Source organism: Dendrobates tinctorius, unplaced genomic scaffold (assembly GCF_039654945.1).
Source record: "Dendrobates tinctorius isolate UK_male_01 unplaced genomic scaffold, ASM3965494v1 ptg000272l, whole genome shotgun sequence".
Taxonomy (NCBI): domain Eukaryota; kingdom Metazoa; phylum Chordata; class Amphibia; order Anura; family Dendrobatidae; genus Dendrobates; species Dendrobates tinctorius.
The window spans coordinates 4,484,231-4,502,077 of record NW_027361939.1 but is presented as its reverse complement, the minus strand read 5'-3'; the positions used below and the strand labels follow the sequence as shown (position 1 = coordinate 4,502,077).

The window sequence follows — 17,847 nt, the reverse complement described above, 5'->3', positions numbered from 1 at the left end:
GCGCTCATCAGCATTTGGCGTGCGCTGCGCATTTTACAGGTGTTGCCCAGACGCGCCGTACGCTACATGTTGCATTTTTTGTTCCGCCGACATCGTTAAAAAATACCGCGTGCACGTGTGTGCTTGGTGTGCGCACAAGAATAGCATTACAGTCTATGTGGTCGCTGACGTGCGCTTGGCAGTGCGCACATCAGCGCCTTGTGCGCACACATGCTTTGAGTAAACAATGTCTAGACACTTGTCTAGAACTCCCCCTAAATAAGCAACATTGTTTGGGAGGAGTGTAGATAAAAGAAGGTGTCTTCAGGGACAAGTACTATACAGACAGCCTTGCAGAGAGACCAGACAAGAGCCTTTACAAGTGTGGATTCAAGCTTCAGGAGCCAAAATGTGAATATTCTTCAACATTTTGACCACCTCATCCACTGTTTCCAGTTTCAGATTTAGGCTGTGTGCCCACAATGCGATTTTTAAGCATTTTTGCCACGATTTTCGGTCGCGAAAACGTTTAAAAAACTCATACAGAACGCCCCCCATGCATTCCTATGGCATTCCGCACATGCTGTGCTAATGCTGCACTTTTTTCCGCGGCGGAATCGCATCACGGAAAAAAACGCAGCATGCTCATTCTTTTTGCGGAATCGAAAAGAATTGCCGCGATTCCGCACAAATAGGAATGCGTGAGAACCGCTTACTTCCCGCATGTGGCTATGCCCACCATGCGCAAAGTTAAGCGTCTCATGTGTGGATGGTACCCACGGTGTGGGGGAGAGGAGACTGTCCTCCAGGCCCTGGGTACCATACCCCTGTAAAAAAAAAAAAATGAAAAAAAAAAAAAAATTCGGGGTATATTTACCTTCCAGCGTCACGCGCTGCCATCCCGGGCCTCAGCGTTCCCAGTAATGCCTTGTGGCAAGGACCTGTGATGACGTAGTCTCGCGTTACTCTAGCGGTCTCGTGAGATCACTATAGCAACGCGAGACCAACGTCATCACAGGTCTCGCAAGGCATCGCTGGGAACGGGAGCGTCGCTGAGGCTGCGCGGGACGTCGGAAGGTAAATATACCCAGATTTTTTTTATTTTTTTATCATTTTTAACATTCTATCTTTTACTATTGATGCCGCATAGGCGGCCTCAATAGTAATAAGCTGGTCACACTTGTCAAACACTATGTTTGACGAGTGTGACCAACCTGTTAATCACTTTCCAAGCGATGCTTCAAATCGCTTGGAAAGTGCTTGAATATCGCACGCGAAAATCACGGCAAAAACACGAACATAATCGCGGTAAAATTGCACGGAAAAAAACGCTTGTTTTCTGGGAAGGAGTCCGGTTTTGAGTGTCCGGTTTAAAACGCTACATGGGCACATAGCTTAATAGCTGTGCCAAGAATGCACCATCTATATACAAGTATACCAAATGCACACTTTACTGTTCTCCTGGCCCTGGTGAGCCTGTAATAAAAAATTCTTTTGTTGAGGTCCAAGTCCCGGCTGGAGTAGGGTTTGAGCAGGTTTTGGCACATCTGGAATGCTTCATCACCAACCATTACAAATGGCTGTGGCGGTCCTTCGGTGTTGGGAAGAGGCCGTGGCATGGGGAAATTGAAGTTGTTGCCATACAACTTCCTGCCCATGTCTGAGTTCTTAAAAGCCTGAGAGTCATTCCCACGGCCAAATGCCCCAATGTCCACTGCAATAAACTGAAGTACAGTAGAAAAGTACTTTTTGTAGTTGAAGTACTCGGAGCCTGTTCTTTTGGGCTTGATAATCCGGATGTGTTTCCCATCCACCGCTCCCAAACAGTTAGGGAAATTGCAGACAGTCCAGAATGTTTTGGCAATTTCCAACCACTTTTCTGCGGTTGGCAGGGGCATGAATTTGGGACAAAGAACGTTCCACAAAGCCCGGCAGGTGTCCGCTACAATTCCAGATAACGTGGAGATTCCACTGGAAGTGCAGTGATGAGAGGGTCTCTCCAGTAGCCAGGAATCTGTGACACAAAGAAAACCAAAAAATTAATATTTGTGTATACATAATTTTTTTACACACGTTAAATTTAAAAAAAAAAAAAAAAAAAAAATCTGCAGGCTTTGGTTCAATACATGGCATCAAAAAATTATGGTAGCCTTTAGTTAACAACATGGCAGAACTGTAATAATGCCAGATTTGGAAGAGTACATGTCACAACCAAGAAAAATCAGCAGGCATTGGTTTAGCAAAACTACGTACTTTAATGTGACCAGGAGCCGTTCCTCAGGAGTAATCGCATGCCGGAGCTGCATGTCCTGTCTCCGGATGACTTCTTTTACCCGACCAAGCAAAAAGTGAAAGGTTTCTTTGGTCATCCGGGTATAATCCGTAAATTTCTCCGGGTTTGCCTGGAGCTCGCTGTAGAGGTTGTGGTACGCTCCACGGCTCTCCCGGAGTTCAATAATGGGATGTATCCACAAACGCCGCTGCTGCCGTCTTCGCTGCCTCTCTCTCCCTCTGTTCATGGCAAGCAACGGCATAAGCCTGAGCCATCCTCATGTCCAGATCCAAGTCAAAGCTCTTCCAGCACAGATCCATGTTCTCAAGTCAAATGCAAGCAAATGTGAAGAATTCAGCTGTAAACAGGGGCTATATAAAGATTTTCCATAAGACATGCCCACTGGTGTCCCATTGGTGGAGTGTGTTGCAAGAATTTTTCAAGGATTTTTTCTCCAGTTTATTGCACATAAAAAATGCAAACGCATGAAAACGCTGCGATTGTTTGTAGGTATGCGCACAATAATGCTACAAAAAAACGCAGCGTTTGCATGCGCTTTTAACATGCGTTTCATGTGCGTTCCAAACGCAGCGCAAAAAAATGCTTGTGTGAAACTAGCCTTAGACATGCCTAAAATGTACAGAAACTGGCAAATACACCACCACCATTTTTTGTAAGGACCCAAATTTAGAAAATGTAAGGGAAGCAACAGTTTAACCCCTTTCTGCCATCTGACGTACTATCCCGTCCATGCAACCTCTTCAATCTGAAGTTTTATTAGAGTTTGTTCCAGGGCCGGACTGGGACTGAAAATCAGCCCTGGAACACAAGCCAAAGCAGCCCACATTCAAATCAATGAAATAGGAGTGAATTTTCTATGCAGCCTTTTCTATACAGTTTGTGGGTGAGAACAGTAAGGGAGTTAAAAAGGTGAAAAATTACAGTATACATCCCTCCTTGTCTTTAAAAGGTGGGAGATATCGCATTCTATGACTGCGCATATGCCCTGTGACCCTGCTGACATTTTCGGTTTTTAAAAGAAAAAAAAATTGCAGCATGCTACGAGTGGCTCCCAAATCGGATCACGCGCACCTATACAGGTGCGCGTGACACATCAGACTACAGTCTGATTTAAGTTGACACAGAGAATGGAGAAGATGGAATAATGTAGATTCTCCATCTCCTCCGCACCTGTGATACCCTTATCTCATGTGAGAGAATCAGATCACCGTAAACTGACACTGATCAAAACTCAGATCAGAGTGTGATCAATGTCATTACCATAATCGATCCGATTCTCTGGTATCATCAATCGTGTGAACGAGCCCTTAATGATACATCACATGAAGAAAAAATTAAAGGGATTGTCCATCTACTAAAAATGGCCAATCATGCACCAGGAGCATATTTGGCCCAAAAGATCTGATTTCTATAGAGACTAATAGTCAGGTACTGATAGAAATTGGATATTCTTGGCTAAATAAGCTCCTGGTGCAAAACTGGCTGGAGGACTGGGAAAAATATAATTCTCATCAGACCCAAAAGTCAGCCACCAGCCAGTTCTGGACCATAGAATGTAAACATGAATATTAAGGGTGTGTGCACATGCTGCGGATTCTGCAGCGGATTTGTCCCTGCGGATCCGCAGCGGTTTTAGCTGCAGTGTACAGTACCATTCTATCCTATGAAAATAAAAAAACCGCAGTGCACATGGTGCGGAATTTTCTGTGCGGTTTTGCTGCGGTTTCAAAACCGCAGCATGTCACTTTTTACGGATTTCGTGTCATGATCCCAGTGCAGTGGGGTTAATGATTGTGGCCTCTCTTTGGTTCTGGGAAAGCCTCTTAAACCCCTGGGAAGCTCCAATCCCTGCCAGTTATACTTTTGCCTTTTGCCGAGTGTGCTGACCCCGTGTGCCTGTTCGTTGTTATAGCTTGTTTATATGGTTCTGACCCGGTTCTGTTCCCCGTTGTGAGTTTGCCTGTCGATTCTGTACTGTGCTACCCTCTCTGTGTATGACTCATTGCCTGTGATCTGACTACTCTCTGCTCGCCCCTCTTGTACCTTGCAGCTATCTGTGTGTATGACTCATTGACTACCTCCTGACTATCCTCCCTGTCTATGCCCCTTGAAAACTTTGTCTCGCAGTTACCCTGCTAGGAGTTCTCTTGCAGCTCTTAGCTCTCTGGAGTTTAGGCCACGCCCCCAGCAGTCACGTGCTTCAGGTCCTGCTGTTCTGAAGTACACACCTACTCGGCTGCTGCCCGCTCCACAGGTATCTTTGAGCACAGTTCGCTTTACTCAGGACACGCGCACTGGCTCAGTGAGCAAGTTTAGTGCGGTGTTCCGGACATTTCGCAGCGGTTTGGCATCTGCTCCATGACAGGTGTCAAACCGCAGGGGAAAACCGCAGACCAAACTGGTGAAAATCTTTTGCCCTGCGGATTTAGTGAAATCCGCGCAGAAAATTCCGTAGGACAATCTGCAGTGTGTGCACACACCCTTAAAGGGGTTGTCCACTACTACTGCTGGCGGGAACTGCACAGAAAGGGTGAACGCACACGTTGCAGATTTGGCTGCGGATTATTCCGCGCAGATTTTGCTAAATCCGCAGGTAAAATGACGTGCGCTTTACCTGCGGATTTAGTGCAGATTTCCTGCAGATTTTGTGTGGATTTCACCTGCGTTTTTACACCTGTGGATTCCTATAATGGAAGAGGTGTAAAAACGCTGCAGAATTCGCACAAAGAATTGACATGCTGCGGGAAATAAACTGCTGCATCTCTGTGTAGGTCCGCAAGACCAAATCTGCAATCTGTGCACATACCCTTACAGAACTGCACAGCACAGCTCAATCTACTGTAAAGTGGCCACAATCGGGTTCTGCATGTCCGCCCATTTATTTGAATAGGTACCAAATGTGCAGTATCTCAGCAGTTCCCGCCAGCACCGAGTACAGCTGATCTATGGTGGTAGCAGCAGGCGTCGCACCCACACAGATCAGACCTTGATCACCTATCCTGAGAAAAAGTCATCAATATTAAAGCAATGGACACCTCCTTAACCCCTACCTTACCGATGACGGAATAGTATGTCATCGGTAAGGATCTCCTGCTTTGAGGTGTGCTCCGGCAGTTATAAACAGCTGACATGTGCCCGCAATAGGCGCGAGCGGAACTAGTTAAATCCCACTGTCAAAGCTGACAGCGGGCATTTAAATAGCACTTCCAGCCGCCGGGCTGGAAGGGAGCTCATCGCCGACCCCTATCACGTAATCGGGGGTCGGCGACGGGTTGCCCTGACAACCAGGGGTCTCATAAAGACCTCTATGGTTGTTGCAGGCAGATCGCTTTGAGTGCCGCCCGGTGGCCGGCGCTCAAAGCACAGCAGTAAATCTGCCACATATGGGCGATCTGCTCATCGCCTATATGTAGTAGAGCCGATCGAGTTGTGCATGCTTCAAGCCTCTATGGAGGCTATTGAAGCATGCCAAAAGTAAAAGAACAAAAAAAAAAGTTTATAAAAATAAAAAAAAACCTAAAAAGTTCAAATCACCCCCCTTACACCCCAATCAAAATAAAATAAAAAAAAATCCCACATACACATATTAGGTATCGCCGAGTTCAGAATCGCCCGATCACTGAAAAAAAAAAGCATTAATCTGATCGCTAAACGGTGTAGCGAGAAAAAAAATCAAAACGCCAGAATTACGTTTTTTGGTCGCCTCGACATGGCATTGAAATGCAATAATGGGCGATCAAAAGAACATATTTGCACAAAAGTGGCATCATTGAAACATCAGCCTGGCACACAAAAAAAGCCCTCACCCGACCCCAGATGACGAAAAATGGAGAAGCTACGGGTCTCAGAAAATTGCGCTTTTTTTTTTTTTTTTTAAAGCAAACTTTGGAATTTTTTTTTCACCACTTAGATAAAAGAGAACCTATACATGTTTGGTGTCTATGAACTTGTAATGACCTGGAGAATTATAATAGCAGCTCAGTTATAGCATTTAGTGAACCTAGCAAAAAAGACAAACAAAAAACAAGTGTGGGATTGCACTTTTTTGCAATTTCACCACACGTGGAATTTTTTTCCCGTTTTCGAGTACACAACATGGTAAAACTAATGGTGTTGTTCAAAAGTACAACTCGTCCCACAAAAAATAAGCCTCCACATGGCCATATTGACAGAAAAATAAAAAAGTTATGGCTCTGGAAAGAAGGGAGTGAAAAACGGGGCAAAAAAAAAAAAAGCTCCTGTAGTTAAATTTATTACATTTGTCCCTGGGTTGAGATAGACACTAAGGCTGGCGTCACACACAAAAAAAACGGTCCCATTTTAACGGTCCGAAATCACACAAAGGTATCTTAACCATTTATCCATTTTTGATGCGATTTTTCTTAATTGATGCGATTTTAATCGCATGTAAGGATCCGTTTGACATCCGTCTGGCGAGATTTTCTCGCAGGATAGCAAAATGGACATATAATGGAGCCCAATGACAGGTTTCCCCACACAAAGAATGAATAGATCTAGACATATAAAATATATATATATATATATATATATATATATATATATATATATTATACATGTCATAGAGACACATTAATATATATATTACAAATTCATACAGTTCATCATAGCAGAGTAGCCACAGAAACATTTGTCGGCTTTTGTATAATTATTCTCCTGCCCAACATGAAATGACACATGGTTTACATATAGTTAACCATTTCATTTCATGTTTTTTTTTGTTATGTCTATCACTATTAATTAGATGAGGGCTTGTGGGTAAAATTTTGGACTTGTAGGGGTTAATTTAAGGGGTTAATTCGTTGTACGAAATTACTGGGACTCCCTGCAGCCTCAGTGACGTCAGCAGGAGTCCCTGCAATTTCATACAACGAATTAACCCCTTAAAATAACCCCTACAAGTCCAAAATTTTACCCACAAGCCCTCATCTAATTAATAGTGATAGAGATTACAAAAAAAACATGAAATGAAATGGTTAACTATATGTAAACCATGTGTCATTTCATGTCGGGCAGGAGCATAATTATACAAAAGCCGGCAAATGTTTCTGCGGCTATTCTGCTATGATGAACTGTATGAATTTGTAATATATATATTAATGTGTCTCTATGGCATGTATAACATTATATATATATTATATATATATATGTGTGTGTGTGTGTGTGTGTGTGTGTGTGTGTGTGTGTGTGTGTGTGTGTGTGTGTGTGTGTGTGTGTGTGTGTGTGTGTGTGTGTGTGTGTGTGTGTGTGTGTGTGTGTGTGTGTGTGTGTGTGTGTGTCTAGATCTATTCATTCTTTATTTAACCGGTCTCTGTGATTTTACTGTATTTGGAGAATTGCCGGCTTTTGCTAAAGGACACCCGGTGCGATTTTATCGCAAGTCACACATCTGGTCCGTTTTTAGTCCCATTTTTTCTCGCCCCCATAGACTTGTATTGTCGAATCCAATCCGAAAATCGGTGACAATCGCAGCATGCTGCGATTGTCTCGGTCCGAGGATCGGATCCGATCAAAAATCGGATGATGGAAGCTGCACCATAGAATAACATTGGGACGAATGCAATGCGATTTTTTATCCCATTGCATTCGTCCGATTTAATCGCCAGTGTGACCCCGGCCTAACTCACCCAGTGACCCAGATTGGGGCAGGAAGGACAACACACCGCGGCCAACTGCTAGACTGGAGCTAATTAGGGGAGGCCAGGGGTGTACATAGAAATCATGGGGGCCCAGAGCAAAAGTCCTAATAGCACTGCACATAATATGATGGCCCTATATACAGTCCTGTAGGTATTATAATGGCCCCACATATAAAATCCCATATACAGTATCATAGATATATATATCTCTCATCACCACCTGCCCCGCCGCCCCACTGAGCCCAGGTCCTGCACTCGCCAGCCAGCCCCACTGAGCCAAGGGCATGCACACGCCAGCCAGCCCCACTGAGCCAAGCTCCTGCACAAGCCAGCCGCCCCACTGAGCCCAGCTCCTGCACACGCCAGCCGCCCCACTGAGCCCAGGGTCTGCACACGCCAGCCAGCCCCACTGAGCCAAGCTCCTGCACAAGCCAGCCGCCCCACTGAGCCCAGGGTCTGCACACGCCAGCCTCCCCCCTGAGCCCAGCTCCTGCACACGCCAGCTGCCCCACTGAGCCCAGGGCCTGCACACGCCAGCCAGCCCCACTGAGCCCGGCTCCTGCACACGCCAGCAAGCCCCACTGAGCCAAGGGCATGCACACGCCAGCCAGCCCCACTGAGCCAAGGGCATGCACACGCCAGCCGCCCCACTGAGCCCAGGGTCTGCACACGCCAGCCAGCCCCACTGAGCCAAGCTCCTGCACAAGCCAGCCGCCCCACTGAGCCCAGGGTCTGCACACGCCAGCCAGCCCCACTGAACCCAGGTCCTGCACACGCCATCCAGCCCCACTGAACCCAGGTCCTGCACACGCCATCCAGCCCCACTGAACCCAGGTCCTGCACACGCCATCCAGCCCCACTGAACCCAGGTCCTGCACACGCCATCCAGCCCCACTGTGCCCAGCTCCTGCACACGCCAGCCAGCCCTACTGAGCCCAGGGCCTGCACACGCCAGCCAGCCCCACTGTGCCCAGCTCCTGCACACGCCAGCCAGCCCCACTGTGCCCAGCTCCTGCACACGCCAGCCAGCCCTACTGAGCCCAGGGCCTGCACACGCCATCCAGCCCACTGAGCCCAGATCCTGCACACGCCAGCCAGTCCCACTGAGCCCAGCTCCTGCACACGCCAGCCAGCCCCACTGAGCCCAGTTCCTGCACACGCCAGCCAGCCCCACTGTGCCCAGGTCCTGCACACGCCAGCCAGCCCCACTGTGCCCAGGTCCTGCACACGCCAGCCAGCCCCACTGTGCCCAGGTCCTGCACACGCCAGCCAGCCCCACTGTGCCCAGGTCCTGCACACGCCAGCCAGCCCCACTGTGCCCAGGTCCTGCACACGCCAGCCAGCCCCACTGTGCCCAGGTCCTGCACACGCCAGCCAGCCCCACTGTGCCCAGGTCCTGCACACGCCAGCCAGCCCCACTGTGCCCAGGTCCTGCACACGCCAGCCAGCCCCACTGAGCCCAGGTCCTGCACACGCCAGCCAGCCCCACTGAACCCAGGTCCTGCACACGCCAGCCAGCCCCACTGTGCCCAGCTCCTGCACACGCCATCCAGCCCTACTGAGCCCAGGGCCTGCACACGCCAGCCAGCCCACTGAGCCCAGGTCCTGCACACGCCAGCCAGTCCCACTGAGCCCAGGTCCTGCACACGCCTGCTGCCCCACTGGGCCCTGCTCCTGCACACGCCAGCCAGCCCCACTGTGCCCAGCTCCTGCACACGCCAGCCGCCCCACTGAGCCCAGGGCCTGCACACGCCAGCCAACCTTACTGAGCCAAGCTCCTGCACTTGCCAGCCGCCTCACTGAGGCCAGTGCCTGCACACACCAGCCCCACTTTGCCCAGCTCCTGCACACGCCAGCCCGCCCCACTGAGCCCTGCTCCTGCACACGCCAGCCTCACTGAGCCCTGCTCCTGCACACGCCAGCCGCCCCACTGAGTCCAGGGCATGCACACGCCAGCCGCCCCACTGAGCCCAGGGCATGCACACGCCAGCCTCACTGAGCCCTGCTCCTGCACACGCCAGCCTCACTGAGCCCTGCTCCTGCACACGCCAGCCTCACTGAGCCCTGCTCCTGCACACACCAGCCAGCCCCACTGAGCCCAGCCCCTGTATTCACTCACTCACCAGGTCCCAGACATGACTGTCACTCCAATCCTGGCAGGCTTTCAGTGCTTACAGGTGGGGGTGGGTAAGCCGGTCCTAAGCCTCTCATCTTCTCTCAGTGCTGCAGCCTGGAACAGCAGAGCGCGCTCTCTCCACCCACAAGAACGTCCTGACGTGCAATGTCAGACGTTCTTATTCTTAACACCCTCCTGTGCCACTGGTGAGTATGTGATGATGCAGCTGCATACTGTGTAAAACCGCCATGCCCGCAGATTTAAAGGGCCGGTGGCAGGAATCTAAAAGGGGCCAGTGACTTCATCGGCGGTGGCCGGATAAGCGGGCGCCGCCACTCCAGTGGCCCACAGAGGCACATATCTGGCGGCCCAGCGGGAAAATGCCTGGTTTGCCAGATTACCAATCCGGGCCTGGTTTGTTCCCTACTGGACACACTTTGTTGACCTATCTTCAAAGTATTTATATTAGAGATGAGAGAGCACTAAAATGCACAGAGGCACGTTACTCGAACTAAGCTATTTTTAATGCTCGGATGCTTGTTTCCAGTGACGAGTATAATGGGAGTCAATGGGTAATCAGATAATTTTTCCTGAAGACCCTACAAGGAGGTCTGGGGGCAGTGACGATGTTGAAATTGATGGAAAAAGTGCTGGATGGAAGGATAATAGCATAGGGAAGACCCCTGAATGCATATATGACTCCCAGATCTTGGCTGAGAACAATGGTCTCACACTTTTAGGCTAAGTGCACACGTACCGGAATTCTCGCGGAAATTACCGCGAGAATTCCGGAATTCCATTCCGCGGGAAAATCGCATTTTAAATTCCCGCGATTTTCCCGTGGAAAAACTAGCATTTTGCAAGCGTATTTAGCTTGCAAAATGCTAGCGTTTTCCAAGCGATCTGTAGCATCGCTTGGAGAACTGATTGACAGGTAGGTCACACTCGTCAAACAGTGTTTGACGAGTGTGACCAACTTTTTACTACTGAGGCTGCCTATGCAGCATCAGTAGTAAAAGATAGAATACAAAAAAAATAGTGTTATTCTCACCTTCCGGCGTCCCACGCATCCGTTCCCAGTAATCCTTTGCGAAAATGCCCACGATGACGTCCGTTCTCGCGGGATCGCGATGTCTCGCGGTAATTCGTGATGACGTCGCGCGAATGACCGCGAGACTTCGCGATCCCGCGAGACTGGACGTCATCGCTGGCATTTTCGCAAAGGATTACTGGGACCGGGAGTGTGGAGAGAGGCGGGAAGGCTGCGCGGGACGCCGGAAGGTAAGAATAACAATATTTTTTATTTTAAATTCTATTTTTTACAGGGATATGGTACCCAGAGCCCGGAGGACAGTCTCCTCTCCTCCGGACCATGGGTACCATCCGCAATTGTTCTGCTTACTTTCCGCAAGGTGTGCACAGCCACATGCGGGAAATAAGCGGAACAATGCATTCCTATGGGTGCGGGATCGCCGCAATTCCGCAAATTAATGAGCATGCTGCGTTTTTTACCGCGAAGCGATTCCGCTGCGGTAAAAACCGCAACATTAGCACAGCATTGCGGAATCCCATAGGAATGCATGGGATGCTTATTTTTCGCATTTTCGCGGCAAAATCACGCGGTTAAAACCGCCGCAGAAACGCGAAAAAAACGCCACGTGTGAACTCAGCCTTACTCCACTTTAACCCCTTTCTGCCATAAGACGTACTATCCTGTCCATGTGCCCTGGGACTTAATTCTCAAGGACGGGATAGTACGTCATAGCGATCAGCGGCACCCCCCCGGGGGAGCGCCGCTGATCGTGGCCGGGTGTCAGCTGATTATCACAGCTGACACCAGGCACTATGTGTCAGTAGCGTCACAGACGCCCCCGGCACTTTATGCCCTGGCACACTGCGATCAAACACGATTGCAGTGTACCGGGGGTTTACGGAAGCATTGGCAGGGAGGGGGCTCCCTCCGTGCTTCACTGAGCCCCCCGGAGTAGCGCGATGTGCAGCGCTGCTTCGGGGGCCTCCTTCCCTGCAGGTCCCCTGCAGGTCCCCTGCAAAGTGCCGGCATGAGGAAGCCTCCAGCACTGCCTGTGACAGGTTTCCACATCAGGGCTCTCCAAAGGAAACATGACACCCACAGACCATTCCATCAAAGTCTGCTTTCCAAAATGTCACTACTTCCCTTCCGAGCCCTGACGTGTACCCATACAGTAGTTTTCTCCCACGACAAATTGGACAACAACTATTGGGGTCCAATTTCTCCTGTTACCCTTGGGAAAATAAAAAAATTGAGGACTAAAAGATAATGTTTGTGGAAAAAATATGATTATTTTATTTTCACGTCCGGGAGTTATAAACTTCTGTGAAGCCCTTGGTGGTTCAAAGTTCTCACCACACTTCTAGATAAGTTACTTGGGGGGTCTAGTTTCCAAAATGATGTAATTTGTGGGGGGGTTTTCACTGTTTTGGCACATCAGGGGCTTTCCAAACGCGACAAGACACCCGCAGACCATTCCATCAATCCGATCTCAATTCCCGCCAAAAAAGTCAAATGGCGCTGCTTCCCTTCCGAGCTCTGCATGCACCCAAATAGTCATTTACACCCACATATGGGGTATAATCGCACTCAGAACAAATTTCACAATAAGTTTTAGGGTCCAGCTACTCTTGGGAAAATAAATATTGGAGTGAAAAGATCATTTTTGCGGAAAAAATATGATATTTTAATTGTACGGCTGTACATTATAAACTTCTGTGAAGCCCTTGTGGGTTCAAAGTTCTCACCACATATCTAGATAAGTTCCTTGGGGGGGTCTAGTTTCCAAAATGGGGTCACTTGTGGGGAGTTTCCACTGTTTAGGCACATCAGGGGCTCTCCAAACTTGACATGGCGTCCGATCTGAATTCCAATTTTGCATTGAAAAAGTCAAACGACGCTCCTTCCCTTCTGAGCTCTGCCATGTGCCGAAACAGTGGTTTCTCCCTCCACATATCAGGTATCAGCGTACTCAGGACAAACTGCACAATTACTTTTGCAGTTCAATTTCTCCTGTTACCCTTGGTAAAATAAAAAAAATTGGACCTGAAGTAATTTTTTTTGAGAAAAAACGTTAAATGTTAATTTTTTGTAAACATTCAAAAAATTCCTGTGAAGCACCTGAAGGGTTAATAAACTTCTTGTATGTGGTTTTGAGCACCTTGAGGGGTTCAGTTTTAGAATGGTGTCACTTTGGGTATTTTCTATCATATAGACCCCTCAAAGTGATTTCAAATGTGATGTGGTCCTAAAAATAAAATGGTGTAAAAATGAGAAATTGTTGGTCAACTTTTAACCCTTATAACTTCCTAACAAAAAAAATTTTGGTTCCAAAAGTGTGCTGATGTAAAGTAAACATGTGGGAAATGCTACTTATTAAGTTTTTTGTGTGCCGTATCTCTGTGATTTAAGGGCATAAAAATTCAAAGTTGGAAAATTGTGAAATTTTCAAAATTTTCGCCAAATTTCTGTTTTTTTCACAAATAAACGCAAGATATATGAATGAAATTTTACCACATGAAGTACAATATGTCACGAGAAAACATTGTCAGAATCAGTGGGATCCATGGAAGCGTTTCAGAGTTATTACCTCATAAAGCAACAGTGGTCAGAATTGTAAAAATTGGCCCGGTCATGAACGTGCAAACCACCCTTGGGGGTAAAGGGGCTAATAAAGAGGCATACATTTCATTTAGGAGCCTGGCAAAGTCAGCAATGACAAGGGACAACTGAACGCTGTGCTGGGACAACAAACTGGATGCGGTTGCTGACTGTTATGTGTTGTGAGTTCATTTTTCCCTTCACCATTGAGGTCTGATGAACTCCCTCCTCTAGTGAAGGAAGGTAGTGAGACTGATTACCAAACACCTGGGCAGCTAGATGATGACTGGGTGGCTGGAATTGAGGACTGGATATAAGGCTGCCGATGCCCTTCTTCCTGGCTGGTGATTTTCCTGCTGGATTCTTGGAGACCAGTCTGATTCCTGCATCTCAAAGCTAAGTTTTTCTACTCTGCTTTGTACTCTTCAGTTTTGTTTTTGTTTTGCCTTGTTTTTGGGGAGTTCTGCCATCCCCGGCCGGGGGTGAGCTGAATTCCATTTTTGTCTCTGATCTGTTGATATTTTGCTCTGTCTTCAGAATATACCTGAGTGCTGATATAGTCTTTTGAAGCCTAGCGACTTCAGGGCCTGTTTTTCCTATCAGTCGGTTGGCTCATTTTGATAGGGTTTTTGCGGATGGCAGACAGCAGCTTTCCTATCCTGTCCTATGTAGTTAGCTTGGGCCCCATCATTTGCTCAACCTATCTTTCTATCTGTGTTAGTGTTTTCATCTTGCTTCACCGTCATTATATGTTGGGGGCTGCCTATTGCTTTGGGGTCTGCTCTGGGGCAGTTTAGTTTTTCCCCTTTCTGTCTTTAGGCTATATAGTTCTCCGGCTGTGATCGAGGGGTCTAGGGAACCGTAGGAACCCCCCACGGCTACTGCTAGTTGTTGTGGATAGGTTCAGGGGTCTGCAATCCGATAGCTGCCAACCTCTCTGGTTTTTCTGGGCTTAGCTGGTATTTTGTTTTTTCCTCCTTCGGTGACTCATCATAACAGTTGTGTCTGTGCAACTGCAGATTTTAGACAGAAGGCCTCAGCGCCTGATTCCTGGACAGCAGATTGGGAAAGCCGTAACACAGGGGAAGGGCCAGTGGTTTCACCTTAAGACACAGATTTTGCACACAGGCGTTCCGCCCACCTACTGGTGTGTTTCGTGTATGAACAGTATATGGCATATGTTAACTGAGGTATTATGTCGAATTTCCCTTTATAAAGGGATGTGTGGGTAAGATTTTAGAAATAGCAGCATAAATATAGAGCATGCTTCATTTCTCATATTATTATTCTGTGTAAGGCTGAAATTAGTGATGAGCGAGTATACTCGTTGCTTGGGTTTTCCCGAGCATGCTCAGGTGTCTTCCGAGTATTTTGGCGTGCTCAGAGATTTAGTTTCTGTCATCTTATCTGCATGATTTGCGACTTGTAGACAGTCTGAATACATGTGGGAATTCCCTAACAAACAGGCAATCCTCACATGTATTCAAGCTGTCTAGCAGTCGCAAATCATACAGATAAGACAACGAAAACTAAATCACCGAGCACACAAAATACTGGGAGGACACCCAAGCATGCTTGGAAAAACCCGAGCAACGAGTATACACGCTCATCATTAGCTGAAACCTAAAGAATTGTGTGGAGCATTTTAATGCATTGATGTTCCAAAATGTTCAAGTGCAGACCCAAAAATCAACATCAGGCTAACAGATACACGCTTAAAGAGACAGTGGGAAGGGCAACACAATTTAAAAAAAATTATAATAAAAGAATATATAAAGATTAAGAGTAGAAATTTGACTACTGCACATGTACAAAGGTTTCCAAAAATTACTCAAAGGGGTCTGTATCATACAAGCTGAAAGAGGCCATGATGGGGTCTTCACAGTATATTTAGCAGTTATTACAGAGGTAGAGATAGGGAGTACAAGTTTCATCATTGCAAAATGTGCACATTTTTCAAAAAATTACTCAAGGAGTCTGCATCAGACCAGCTGAAAGATGCTATGATGGGGACATCACTAAATATTTTGCAGTTATTACAAGAGATAGAGCTAGGGCGTAGAAGTTTCACCATTGCACAGTGTGCAAAATTTTCAAAAAATTACCCAAGGTGTCTGTATCAGACAAGCTGAAAGAGGCCATGATGTGGACATCACAATACATTTTGCAGTACTTACAAGAGGTAGAGATAGGGAGTATAAGTTTCACCATTGGACAATGTGCAAAGTTTTCAAAAAGTAGAAAACATTACCCCCGTGGGCAAACATATATGACCACTAAGTATTTGTTGCAGAAGTAGGAGGAGTATGAGGTGATTTCCTGAACAAAATGGGTTTGGATGGTAATGGATGGACGTTAAGACAATATCCAAAAAAATTTGGGCTGCATTTACTTTATGTTGCTGTCATCTGTAGGGCTTCCAAACTCAGAAGAAATCCAGCTCTTGCTCAATTTTAGAAGAGTCAGCCTGTCTGCATTTTCCATTGACTGCCATGTGCTCCTATTCATTATGATTGCACCGGCCAAAATAAAAACCCACTCATACAACACACTTGCCACAGGGCACGGAAGCACCTCCAAGGCGTACAAGGGGTGGTCAGGCCAAGTGTGTAACTTGGACAACCAACAGCTAAAGAGCACTGAAGTTTCAGGAAGGATGCTGATATAGTCACTTAAGTAGTCCTTCACCAGCTTGTAATTCACCGTGTAGAATTCTGTACTTTTTATAAAACCTTTACTAAAGTCTTGACTTATCATGAAGTTAATAATTAAAAAGGAGACCATTATTAAAATTAAAAAGAAGATAGGACTCAGGAAGTGCATGAACCTAACCAATTTTGGGACTGTTCCTGCCTTACAGTGGAGGTTGGCACCTTAGAACCTGTGCACTGGCGCCCCCGCTCACCGACGGCTGATCCTTCTACTCCTAAATCACCCTGTTTTGGAAGGGGTGAGGAAAGAAAAGGGGTTATGTAATCAGCCTAATAGGATGGAAATGTGGCCAAAAGTTTGCCTTGTTTGTATTGCAAGTCTATTTTTCCTGAACCTTATATAGATATGGAGTGTTTCTGCAATCAATAAAGTGCATGAATACTGATTCATAGGCAATAGATTAAATACCAGTGGTGGGGGAGGGAGGACAAATTTCTCTTATCTGTACCCTGCCTATCAGTGGGGGTTGGCACCCTAAATTGGAAACGAGATTGGTGCCCCTGCTCCCGATAGCTGACCCTCCTTTCGCTGAGAAGATGCCAACAGGGACTACATGGGTCATCAGGAATGGACACACTGGGCGGTGAGGGAGGGAGGTAAGGATTAAATGGTAAGGGATGTCCAGCAATCATATATTACAAATAGAATAAAAATCATATTATTGCACCAACTCAAATGCAAAGCAATAGACAAATATAAGTTAGAAGGCTCTGAAATATCGCTCATGGAAAATTCAATACATGGTAGTAGAGACTGCATAGGATAAGTCATAAGTCATTACATCAGAAAATATAGAACTAAGAGCTCTGAGGAACACTCGACGCGTTTTCCCTTTCAAAGATTCATCATGAGTGAATAAAATGTTAAAGAGACTTCTTAGCTGGTAGATGTTCAGATTCACCCAGTGTGATGTCAGGGTTTGGGGGTCAAGCACATGAGGATCAGTCCCTCCTGATGGTGTGCTGCATGAGGCAGCGCATGCCATTCAACATCTTGGTCAACTTCTCCCTCCTCGACATAGTTACACCAACATAAAGCCCTTGCTGATGTGACGATTTCATGAAAATGGTCCAGTTGGTGGACATTTCCCCCCCCCCCGAGTTGCACCTGGTATGCGTGGCACTCCCCTGTAATCCTTGTGGGTGAAAAGAGCCAGTATCTCTGCCAGCAGCGTTGCCTGATGGTAATCTTTTTAGCAAGTCTTCCGCAATGGCCCTCTGGCATGCATGCACTGAAAATGGCACGTCTGCCTCCGACATGAGAGAAGCAAATTTCTCCTTGTAGTGTGGGTGAGGAAAGGTGCACAGCAAGTATTTTATGATGGACAAAATTTGTTTCATGTGAGGGTCTGGGGAAAGGCATCTGGACATGAACACTGCAATGTTTAGCAGACTGCAAAGAGCCAAATGTTCAGTATCCTCACCAGGAAGAACACTAACCATCCTCTCCTCCTCAAGAG

The 17,847-nt window shown here is 47.1% G+C and overlaps 1 long non-coding RNA gene across 1 annotated transcript in view; it reads right to left on the bottom strand.

The window, feature by feature from the left end:
- The window catches only part of LOC141070510 (uncharacterized), a 63,437-nt gene extending 52,952 nt beyond the window's left edge, over positions 1-10,485 (bottom strand). Inside the window, exon 1 of the long non-coding RNA XR_012226662.1 lies at positions 10,053-10,485. This is a non-coding gene — a long non-coding RNA (uncharacterized lncRNA). The remainder of the gene's footprint in view (positions 1-10,052) is intronic.
- Positions 10,486-17,847: the final 7,362 nt, after the last annotated feature.